Genomic DNA, 11,547 nt, shown 5'->3' with positions numbered 1-11,547 from the left:
CTTAATAACTGTCACGGACAGACACAGAATCGAGGGCGAGCGAGCTTAGTGGATAGAGAAGAGTTTATCAGTTCTGAGCGCGCGCGTGATGTTTAAACGCTGAATACTGGTCTCAGTGTACACTCAAACAAAAGACACAAATATCGTTCCAGAAGTGGGTATACGCAATGTTGACAATAAAATAAGTGGCTATATGCCGTATACCCGCGTACACGCCTGGACTACACTGTCCGACTTCATGTGAGATCGTAAAGCATTGACACCCATTGTGCAAAGCTTAATTCTTTTTTACAAACACGGCAAAATCCTTCACATCTTTACCGTTGACAGGCTGCAGCCATTAGGGTTTAATATTTTTCCCGAAAATGAGATGTATCAAATCCCAGGAAAAGACGACGCATTTCCCGGGAATCCCGGGAAAAACGCATCAAAGAAAAACGCATCCCTCGCTTCACCATGTCTTGGAATATATCGGCCAGTTTGTTTTTTTTGTTCATTGGCAAAACCTCTAACCTGTTGGGAGATTTCAGAGGGATTCTTGGGAAGAATATGTCCATCTCTCTTAAGTGCTGATCTGAGATAGTCGCATTTTGCCATACTATTAAACGTAAATCCATCAAAAGCTGCCATCTCCGCTAGTATTTCACCAAGCGACCTGCTAGCTTTGCTAAAGTAGCCATCTAGCGTTTTCAGACGTTGTAGTAACTGTGAAAATGTAGTGTAATACATACATGACCACTAGGAAACGCTGTTACCGTTTGAGAATGTTATTGACCGTAGAAGAAGAGTGAGCGGTAGTAGGAAGAGAGCCGAAAGAGAAAAAGAGCCTGTTGTGGAGCTGTACAGTGTTCGTGTCTGGAAATAAACCTTCTCCTTGTGGAATAAAAGGTCTCCTGTAATTTACCACAGACGTTTTGTTGATGGGCTTTCTTCAGGAACTTTCCTATGCTGAGATTCTAAATGTCTGCGCAATCCACTTGTCGACCCCCCAGAACACTTGACAATCCGGTCACACAACATGCACTTTACGTTTTCATTTTCAACCTTTTTAAAATGCTCCCATACAAAGCTGGCAGTAGACATCCTCCTTAGGCAGTACTGTATGTTAAGACTATTGAAATCTTTCCAGTTCAGCCATTATTTTGCATGAAGTTAAATGGTTACTTGCAATGTTTTGTAATGATTTTTGTAAAACTCTAATTTATATGGACCTTATCTGTAAATACACATATATCATTACACTCCGAGTTTGTGGAAAAATCATGTCATAATAATATCAATGATGGCTTCACCCATATCTATGTCTCTCTATTGTTCTCAGTGAGTTGAATTAAAAAAAAGGAACAAATCTGCTGTTTTTGCTCGAGGTCAATAATAAAACTAAATATATTTAAAAATATCCACCCATGTGCACACGTGTGGATACCAGTCACCATGTTGGATTGTATAATCACATGCTTGGATGTGGAGACACAGAAGCCTTTGTGCAGCTGATTGTCACCAAATCTTTGGATCATTTTTATGTTTTTATGATGTAAAGCACCATGAACCGCCTTTCTGCTGAAATATGTTATACACATAAATTTGACATGACTTGATCAACAGCATGTGCACCTGTTGAGCAACAAGTTCTTATACATCCTCTTGTATCTGATCCTTGCTTTTTTTTTTACAGAACTGGGCTGAAAGTAAAAGAACTGCCAAAGACAGAAATGTTACAAATAAAATATATTTTTTTAAACTTTTCTGAGAAGTAAATCCTTTCAGTGATGAAATTTACTATTTTTTTACATGTTTTTGTTTGTTTTCATTAATATTTAAAGAACTCATGATGTTTGACAACAAAACACCCTGGATACTCAGGCTGCACCATGTTAGGAAAACATGCAATATGTAATTATATAGCTTAATGTTTTCATAATGATATGGTTTGTGATAAATAATAAAATAATCCAAAATAATTCCAATGAACCCTAAATGAGTTGCCTATTCAGCAACTCAAAACAAAACACATTATTATTTCAATCAAGGTTTTATTTCAGCGCTTGGATGCGTGGTACTTAGACAGTTAGTTAACATTTATTGCAGTTTTGTATTATGTTCATTGTGCATTAAGGATACATTTATCATATACTTTACAGCTCGACGTGATACTAAACATGTGAGTAGCAACTAATAAATCCACTTTAAGATGAGCAGAACAAATATTCAAGCAATGCTTGGAAGTTTGTTGTGAGAAATTTGATTTTAATCATGTTGAAAATATTCACATCTTTAATGTAACTTCATGAATATGACTGTGGCTTCCTCCCACAGTCCAAAAACATGATTGTTAGGTTAATTGGCTTCTCTAAATTGTCCTTCGGTGTGCGTGAATGGTTGTTTGTCCTGTCTGTCTCTGTGTTGCCCTGCGACAGACTGGCGACCTGTCCAGGTGAACCCCGCCTCTCGCCCAGTGAACACTGGAGATAGGCACCAGCACCCCCCGTGACCCCATGAGGGATTAAGCGGGTCAGAAAATGGATGGATGGATGAATTTAAATCATATGAAAATGCAATTCTTACAGCAAGTTCCGAATAAACTGGAGGTATCTTAACAGCACAATTGCAGAGGCGTGTCTCAAAGCCCTGAGAACCTGAGCTACTGGTGATGCTGTTGTGATAGCTGAGCTAATGCAGCATCCTGTCATTTTGCTGTGTTTCCTGTAATGAATTGTAAAGGAAGAACCCAAATGTTAGCCGGACACAGAGCTGATGCTTAAAAAGGGGTTTATTAACAAAAAATCCAGGAGGCAAAAAGAGCTGGCTTTCAGGCAGGCAAAAGAACAAACTCCAAAAACAGGCGAACAGAAAACTGAACGGGCAAAACTGACAGGCAGGCTAAACTAGAACAGACAAGGGTGAAGTGCTCTTACCGAGTAGATTGCACGTGAAGATAACACAAGACGTCCTGGCAACAAACAGAAAACTAAAGCGGGCTTAAATAGGCGAACGGAACAGGAGAGCAGGGCGGGACTAATTAACCAAAACAGGTGGAAATGATAAAAGGAGCATACAGACTAATAGACAATAAACCTAAGGTAGAAAACAAGACAAAGACTAAACAGACACGAGCTGAAATAAAAACTAATAAAGACTAAGACAGGCTAAGCATAAATCCAATACAAAACAAGAAAAACAGAAATAAATCCTAAGACAGAAAAGTGGCTAAACTGAAAAAATAACCTGAACCACAACAGAACGTTACAGTTTCCCTCTGAATCTCTAATGTGTATGTGTGCTGAGGATCACTGAATGAGGAGAAGGGGGGGGGGGGGAATCACAGAACATTAGGAGGATTACATTGACCATGCTGACATCACCATGTTAGCTAATAAACAAGAGGGGGATACACAAGCTGTCCTCAAATCCTCTCCGGGCTCAGAGTGAATAAAACGCAAACGGGCCGAATAGATCTCTGCATACGGAGAAGTTACGTTTCCAGGTCAAACTATTAACATCTGCATGCATAAATCTGCTGGTATTTAGTTTATCTCTTTCAATAAAAGTTCACAGTGTTGAGCTCAAAAGTAACATATACCTTCATTATTATGACTTTTGACAAAATAAAGTCTTTGTGGAAACAGACATTTTAATCAACAGCTAGATTTGAGGGTTTTAAGGCCGTCTGGTAAGATCCTCATTTTTATGGTGTTGCTGCTTTTTTATTCTTGTTTACATTTGTTTACCAACCTGTTCCCCCCCACCCAACACCTGCTCCAGCCTTTTCCATTTGTTTCCAGGCAGATTGTCTTTATTGTCAAAATAATCTGTATATCGTCTTTTACTCAGAAAGTTATCACTTTGAGCCACATTCCTGCTGAGTATTGCTGTGTTTGTGGACAAGAAATTGGAAGCAGCAAAAAAGTTACTTTGACTAACAGCCTCATCTTCACTCTGCCTGTTATGTCAACCTGGGCTTTAATGTTTGCATTTTTCCTTTTTTCTTCCCATTAGGTTTTCTCTTGCAGTATTTGTCACTTTTTCTCTTTACCATGAATCTCTTTCATTTCTCCAAACTGTTTGAATTTCAGTTTTCTTTCCTCTTTTCTCATGTTTTATTGATTTCCCTCGTTGGTTCTTTTGTCTGCTTGTTTTCCAGACAGATTTTGTCGTGCCTTTTTTTAACTGTTTCCTATTAATTATTAGATAAATTAATTTCCCCTTCTGTCCCTTATTGTCTTTCTTCTTTTTCCTGTTCTCCTTCCATCATTGTTTTATCTCAACACAACTAAATGTCTCTTCCGATTTTCATTTGAATCTCTTCCATCTTTTTCCAACTTCTTACCCTCCCTCCTTTCAGTTTTTCCTTCCCTCTTGTCCTCCCCCACCCCGGAGGCTCAGAGGGACGTCATCGTGGAGCATCTCCAAGCCCAGGGCTCCAGACACAACACACCTGAAGCTCTCTGCAGGGATGGAGAGGCAGACAAAGAACAGTGTTAGCAACAATTATACGGACACAGGTCATTAACAACCTTATGAGCTATTCTGTTGATTTAAGGGATACATTATCGTTCCCTTTAAGTTGGAACATTTTTTTTTTGCAATCTTACTTGTATTTTTAGTAGTTTGGTAAAAACACCATGGAGACAGTAAAACAGCACCTCTTTTAACATTATTGAAAGAGAGGAAAAGAAATGGCCACATTAACTTTGCTGTTTTACCTGTTTTGACTTGGATAGAGTGAATAATATTTGATTATTGCCATTTCAAAGATTATACAGAATATAGCTATAAACTACCAGAAACTAAAGCATTCCACTTTGGATAAACATCATAGTTTAAAGTTAAAGTTGGTCAAAGCTGGAAGTATGAAGTACGTTTGCATGCAGATGAACATATTACAAAATGTAATATATAACCACCTGGCCATGCTGACTGCTTCTACAAACCTTTGTACCGGTATCATGATAGGATGCAAACTATGTAGAAAGCTGTTAATTTAGTTTTATACTACAACAAAATGTTAGCTTCTGGCCCAAGCATCTGGAGCCAATGGAAAACCACAACAGGGACGGCTAATCCTGAGGTGCAGAGTACAAACAAGTGGCCAACTCTCCAATGAATCATTAACTACGGACAAGCAGAAAGTTCGTCCAGTTATCAGCTGGTTTCAACGTGTATCTTGACTGCACACTAATATTCCTACAGGTGGTCCAGTTCAACAGGCGTAAATCACAAAGATTAAAGTAGGAGAGGTAGGTGAAAAGTATTATTATCAGCATATACTGAATTATTAAGTCTTAAAATGAGTGGTGGTTCAATGCTCTGGCTTTTAACAGCTATATGCCTTGTTCCATCAACAGGACCGAGCTCCTGGACTGAGATGCCAACAAAATGTCAATGAACCCACTAACAGCCTGTGGAAAGGTGTGGGAGCGATTCCAGCTTCCTCCTGGAGACACTTAACCTACCAAGACCTGGGTATTGCTCTATTTGGGTTTGAGAGTGTGATTGGGTGAATGTGGATCAAGTGTTAACCGCTTTCAGTGGTTAGTTGGGCTAGAAAAGCGCTTAGAAACATTCATTTATCGTTTTGTGGAGCCAAGACAGAGGAAACTGTTGAAAGACACATTAAGAACAAGAATACAAAATACAAAAGTGGAAACAAAGATCTGGTAAAAAAAAAACTGTAGACAACCTCAGATTATTTCTATGCATTGATGATCAGATGATGATCCTTTGTGAGAGGAGAGAAGAATGACAGCCCAATGCAAACAAAGCAGGGACAGACTGAGAAATAAAACAATGCAACATAAGATACTATAAAGAGAGGCAAAGCTATTAAAATCTACTGAGAACAACAAAGATTTATAGACCAAGAAATAACAAGTCTCTCTGGGGCTTTTGTTTAAAATCTTTCCGGCTTTCTTTTTCTTCATACATCCAAGGACATATAGGTCATAAAAATCATTATCTTTTTATGTCTTTTTATATTGTTTTATGTCCATGAAGATCTATGTTGTGGATCAAAAAGGTAAAAAGAGAAACACTGAAATAAAAGCTGTAAGTTGGTCTAAAATCTAAAGAATGAGTTTGCTCACTAGACAGCTGGGTATTGATCAGCTCTATGTTTCGGATCCTCATAATGAACTTCCTTCACCAACTGAAAAAAAGTTTATTTATCAAATAATGAGCATCTACTTTGGGGTAAAATCTGGGATTGAATATTAGGTCAGTATCAAAACAAAAATAAATGGTAGAGGTGCATTGTGAAAGGGTTTGTGTTACACCAGTTGTGATTCTTGCAGGAAGGCCATTCTGGGCGACCTCCTGATGATTTCTGGACATATTTATATTGTGATGCCAAATCTATAAGGTTTCTAATTTTATGTGAACCAGACAGTTAGTGTGCACTCAGTATAGAATCCTAGATGGTGAGTCTGATGATGACAAACCCTCAATGTGCTGGAGGAAATAAAGGCTCAGTTAAACAAATTACAGCAGGATTTGACTTAAAGTTCAAGTAGAAAAATGTGGCAATAAATGGATAGAATATTATGATGCAAAGTCCTTCTTTCATGTACATTTTTGAGAAATAATTTATTTATTGATCATTTAATGTTGTCTTGATTTTCAGGTGTGTGGTTTTTTATTTCTTTATAATTCTGTTTTTCCCTGTTTATATTCCACAGGAGGCTGCCATTTTTGGCGCATGCATTTGTTGATTGGGTTGGTCAATTATTTGCATTGTTCCTGTTAGATTTGTTAATTATGTCTTTCCTGTTCAGCACACTTGTGCCTTCAGCTCATTTGTCTCCATTAGTCTCAGCTGCTCCTCATCTCCACCTGATTGCTCTCACCTGTTGCTGCCTTACCTTTCTCCACGCACTCCTCTGTATTCAAGCTTCCTGGTTTTCAATATTCATTGCTGGGTTCTTCTGTTTATTTCACGCTTCCTGTTGCTCTGTCTGATTTTTCAGTTTGTTTTTCTCATGCCTGTTGCTTTTTGAAGCTTTTATTTAATTCTCACTTTCATTATGTGACTTCTGAATTCCTGTCTGTGCTTTGGTCCTGTTGAAGCCCCACAAAACATAACTATTTCCTTCCTCTCAGCTAACCACTAAAATAATGAAAATGTCATCAGATGTCTGCAGCTGACTTTGCTAAAACCTAAAACCCTGTCTTCATAAATGTGACAGGTGGTGGTTTGCCCTCATTTGTTTACAGCTGAAGCTGAAAAGATTCTCCATGGTGCAAACATGTTCTTAACCACATCTCTTGTCATCGGCACGTTTTGTGTTTCCTGACATCAGTCCTATGAGGACGCTACAATTCTGCAGAGTAATCAAAAACCAGTGCAGAGTCTCAACCACAGTCTGTCGAGTTCAGTTTGTTTATGATAGTACAGCATTGGTTGATTCTGCTCTTAGCAGAGAGGAAAGCATCAGGATTTTCCCTCAAATGGCTTTCTGACTGCTCAGTTTTGCTTTTTGAACATTTAATTTTTTCCACTTTAAGCCACAGTCTCATTTACAGTGGTTGACGAGGTTAATTTAGGAAAACTGGAACATTCTTTTAAAGGTGGCAGTGTTATCATAAAAATTAACATATGTAGAAGATTTTAGGAAGATTAGGCAGTAATTTAGTGGGACATCCATCAACACAACCTTGGTGATGACGAATACAGTAGGAATAAAAATATGTTTTGTATGCAGCACATTTGCTACCTCACTTCTGACTTAATGGGGACATGCAAAATCCATGTTTTTAGCCATTAAATATATTTTGTTGTGTACTTAGAGTCTCTAGGAATGTAAAAAATGTTTATTTAGTTTGTTGATTGCTATGCAACTATCTTTCTATTTTGTTTTGGGGGATATTTTTCAGATGTTCAGTTGTCTATGTTCAACTATAGACCTGTTTTCGGCCTCCCCTGGTTCTTTTATCTCATAATGTGGTGTTTGTATTGTAGACTTCTTTAATGTTAAAAAGACTCTTCAAACCGTAACTATATTTTTCCATATTTAATCTAAAAGGCAGAGGATTATTTAAAGATTCAGTAATGCAACCAGTCTCTGAGAACCTGTCATGATGCAGCCTGAAACTGCATTCTTAGCAGTCCCTGCCTCCTCCTTCCCAGCACAGCCTGATTAGAAGCACCTGTCAGGCTGCAATTATCTCATTACTGGTTCCACCTGTTCACACCCCTTCTTAAGCTCACCTCAGTTTGTTCCTGGTTGCTGGCTTGTAAACATCAGTCTATCCAACAGCGTGCCTGTCTGCTCCCGTCCTCCCGGCTTGGTTCCCGTTTGTCCTGTTTCTGTTTGCTGCGCTGCTGGACTCTGTACCTCAGTTCCCATCTTAATGGACTCTGGATTTACTCCCGGTTCTGTAGCAGCGCAGCTTTCCGGTCTCGTGGTCAGTCTCTCGGCTCTGCTCCTGCCAGCCAGCTCCTGCATCCTTCATCTCCGCCTGGTAACAGACTCTGGTACTTCATGTCAACATCATCCACTTCTTGCAATAAACTCTCTTAAAACCAGCTCTGTGTGTGCATGCTGTGTCCGGGTTCATCCAAGACAAAATCATGACAGAACGTCGTTAGTTACATTAAATACCAAGCATGTGTCCACCCATTTAGGGCGTTCCTAGTATAATATCAGCATTCCGTTTATCCCATTAGTGGAGAAATGCAGACGTCCTTGCTGACACATAACAGTCATTCTGTCCAGTCTGAGTATGTCAGACACTTTGCCTTCAGAGTCCGTTAATCTGTAATTTCCATGGCAACCAATTTTGCAGTTCAGTCTCGGTAATCTCAAAATCTCTTACATCTATTTCCTTTTTTTTAACAATTATCTCACAGTATTTACTGCTGAGCTACTTAACGAGATCAAGGACTTCCAGATGAAAAATTATGCAAATCCTCTATTTTTATGGGGGATTTCTTGGCCTCTATTTGGTACTCCAAGCTGTAGGATGTCAATGCTGTAAGTGGATAAGTGAAACTTTTTGATTGTTGGATGCATTAACCCACACAATTCATCACACTGTCCCATTGCTTGCTAGGGGGTGGAGTGGAAAGCTTTGCAACCTGGAGGGGTGTGGGCAGAGCCATAGAGATAAAAAGAGTCGCGACACTCCCATTGGACTGCGTTGTACGCTGTTTGCCGCCTACTTCCGGGGTATGCAGCCTCGCATAGTTCCAAAAAGCCATTCTATGGCGTCGGACATCATTCACTTCCATTGCTGACTGTCGAGTAACTTCTGAGGTAAGTTGATTAAATAGCTACCTGTTTTGAATTGTCAACTGTCTATATTGTATCATAGGCCATTTGTGATGCTTATACTGATCTTTTGTTGTATGTACACAGCGTAATTATATATATATTTTTTATCTTGGTAGACGACCGATTGCCTGCTAGTTTGTTAGCTTGACTTGCCTTCTGTGAAGGTAACGTTATATCCAGGGGTAAATTGATTAAATAGCTACCTATTTTGAACTGTCAACTGTCTATATTTTATCAGAGGTCCTTTATGATGCATATACTGATCTTTATTTGTATGTACACAGCGTAATTATATATATGTTTTATCTTGGTAAACCACCGATTGCCTGCTAGTTTGTTAGCTTGACTTTGCCCTCTGTAAAGGTAGCACTAACGTTATATCCAGGCGTAAATTGATTAAATAGCTACCTCTTTTGAATTGTCAACTCTGTATATTATATAAATAGGCCCTTTATGGTGCATATGCTTATATTTATTTGTATGTGCACAGTGCAATTTATAAATATATTCTTAACTTGGTAGACAACCGATTTTCAGTCATTGCCTGCTACTTTTATCTCGATTTTGCCAGCTGTGAAGAAGGTATCGCTACACCAGAAATTACGAAGTTCATTAGTGAATCTCTGACATCTTTTATTAAGTAAGTTATTGATGTTAGATTACTAGGATCATCAAGGTTGACTAGGACGTTTTTTTAGGTTGTATCTGCTGAACCTGGCGGTGGTAGCCAGTCAGCTGAGTACTGTGTATCTGATGCTAGTAGAAATAAGGTTTGTTACTCAGACAGTAGTGTGACTAATTTGTTCCCCAAACACTGCTGCTGCAGGCGGCTGCTGCTGGAGGCGATGACTGCTTGAGCTGACTGATGTTGCCGAAGGATGGTGATGGCGGCTCCTGCTTGTGACCGCTGCTGATAATGTTGGCCTCTGCTGGTGCTGGCCATGGCTGCTGGTGGCGACTGCTGACTGCTGGAATAAGAGGAGACTGGAGGCTGTGGAGACTGCGGACAGGGTGCCGGGAATGGAGTGGCCGAGTACATCCATGGCAACCAGTAAGGTGTTCGGCAGTGGCCTAGATGGTATGACCTTAGGTGAGGCGGTCTGCTGTGTGGAAATCGCCTTCTTGGTCTGACTCTTGCTGCCAAGGTACCCCTTATTACGGCTGTTTGCCTTCCTCTCAGCTCCGATGCACTTAAGGAACTGCCCTACAGTGGCAGCCCGTAGTGCATAGTGGAACTCCACGGGTGTCGGGACTGAGTTCCTCTGACGTATGCAAGAAAAAGTGTTTTTGTAGGCAGTCCAGAATGAACTGGCTTGAATGAACATATTTGTGCCCCTGTCTCAACAGATCTTGCTGGACCAGCAGTATCGTTGTTGTGGCCATCACAGGTTTCAGTGGAGCGCCCCCCCCCCCCCCCCCCCAAAAAAAATGGTTACGATACCTGTTCTTAACGCCTGTTTACACATTTGTTGTTCTTGTTCACACATACTGTACGTATGTTTGTTGATATTATTCATGCTTGTTCCCATTTTTTTTGTTCCACACTGTTCATTTTTATCTTATGCCAGGTACCTTTATTATTAATGTTGTCCTTCCTTTCAGCCCTGATGCACTCTGAAGCCTGATGTATGTGGAGGATTTTTTTAAAAATGTATTTATAATATTCCTCCCTGTTCCTTCACTTTGTCCTTGTTTTTCCAGTTAGATACACACATTTACACACACACACACACATCTTGTTGTCTCACTCATTATTTTTTATTAAACAATATTTGAATCATTCATCCAAGGTTAATGAGTTATTATTTAATATATTTGATTCTTTGTGCATGGCTTAGTATTAAAATTATCATTGTTGTGTGGCCAACTCCTGCCTCATCAGAAAAAGTGGGTGTAAATGCTGAATGGACTGTTTTTTCTCAAAAAAGCACAAAGCAACAACGGAGTCCAATGTGAGTGTTGCCTGTCACTGTTCTCTATCACTCTCTCTGCAGCTAACCTTACTCTTACTCTGTGCATTAATCCAGAGACGTAGAGAAAAATCTTAATAGCTCTGCACTTGCCTATAGACCCAAACATATAAGCATAATGCTTTTGATAATATGTGAATGGCTTAATATTAAAATTATATTCTTAGTCTTAACATGATCATGTTTCACGTTGTGGTCTGGGGGTGTCCACTTATCAGAAGTGAGCTAGCTGCTAGGCGAATGCTGAATGGACCACGACAGACCTAACGCTACCACGAAGGTAAGCTAATGGCTGAATGGGAATTTAT

The 11,547-nt window shown here is 39.5% G+C and overlaps 1 long non-coding RNA gene across 1 annotated transcript; it reads left to right on the top strand.

The window, feature by feature from the left end:
- Positions 1-8,877: 8,877 nt before the first annotated feature.
- On the top strand, positions 8,878-10,686 carry LOC118564943. The gene is made up of 2 exons (XR_004932099.1): positions 8,878-9,251; positions 10,617-10,686. It is a non-coding gene; the product is annotated as an uncharacterized LOC118564943 (long non-coding RNA).
- Positions 10,687-11,547: the final 861 nt, after the last annotated feature.

The sequence above is a fragment of the Fundulus heteroclitus genome, chromosome 12, assembly GCF_011125445.2.
Source record: "Fundulus heteroclitus isolate FHET01 chromosome 12, MU-UCD_Fhet_4.1, whole genome shotgun sequence".
Taxonomy (NCBI): domain Eukaryota; kingdom Metazoa; phylum Chordata; class Actinopteri; order Cyprinodontiformes; family Fundulidae; genus Fundulus; species Fundulus heteroclitus.
This window is presented reverse-complemented; position numbering and strand designations above follow the sequence as displayed.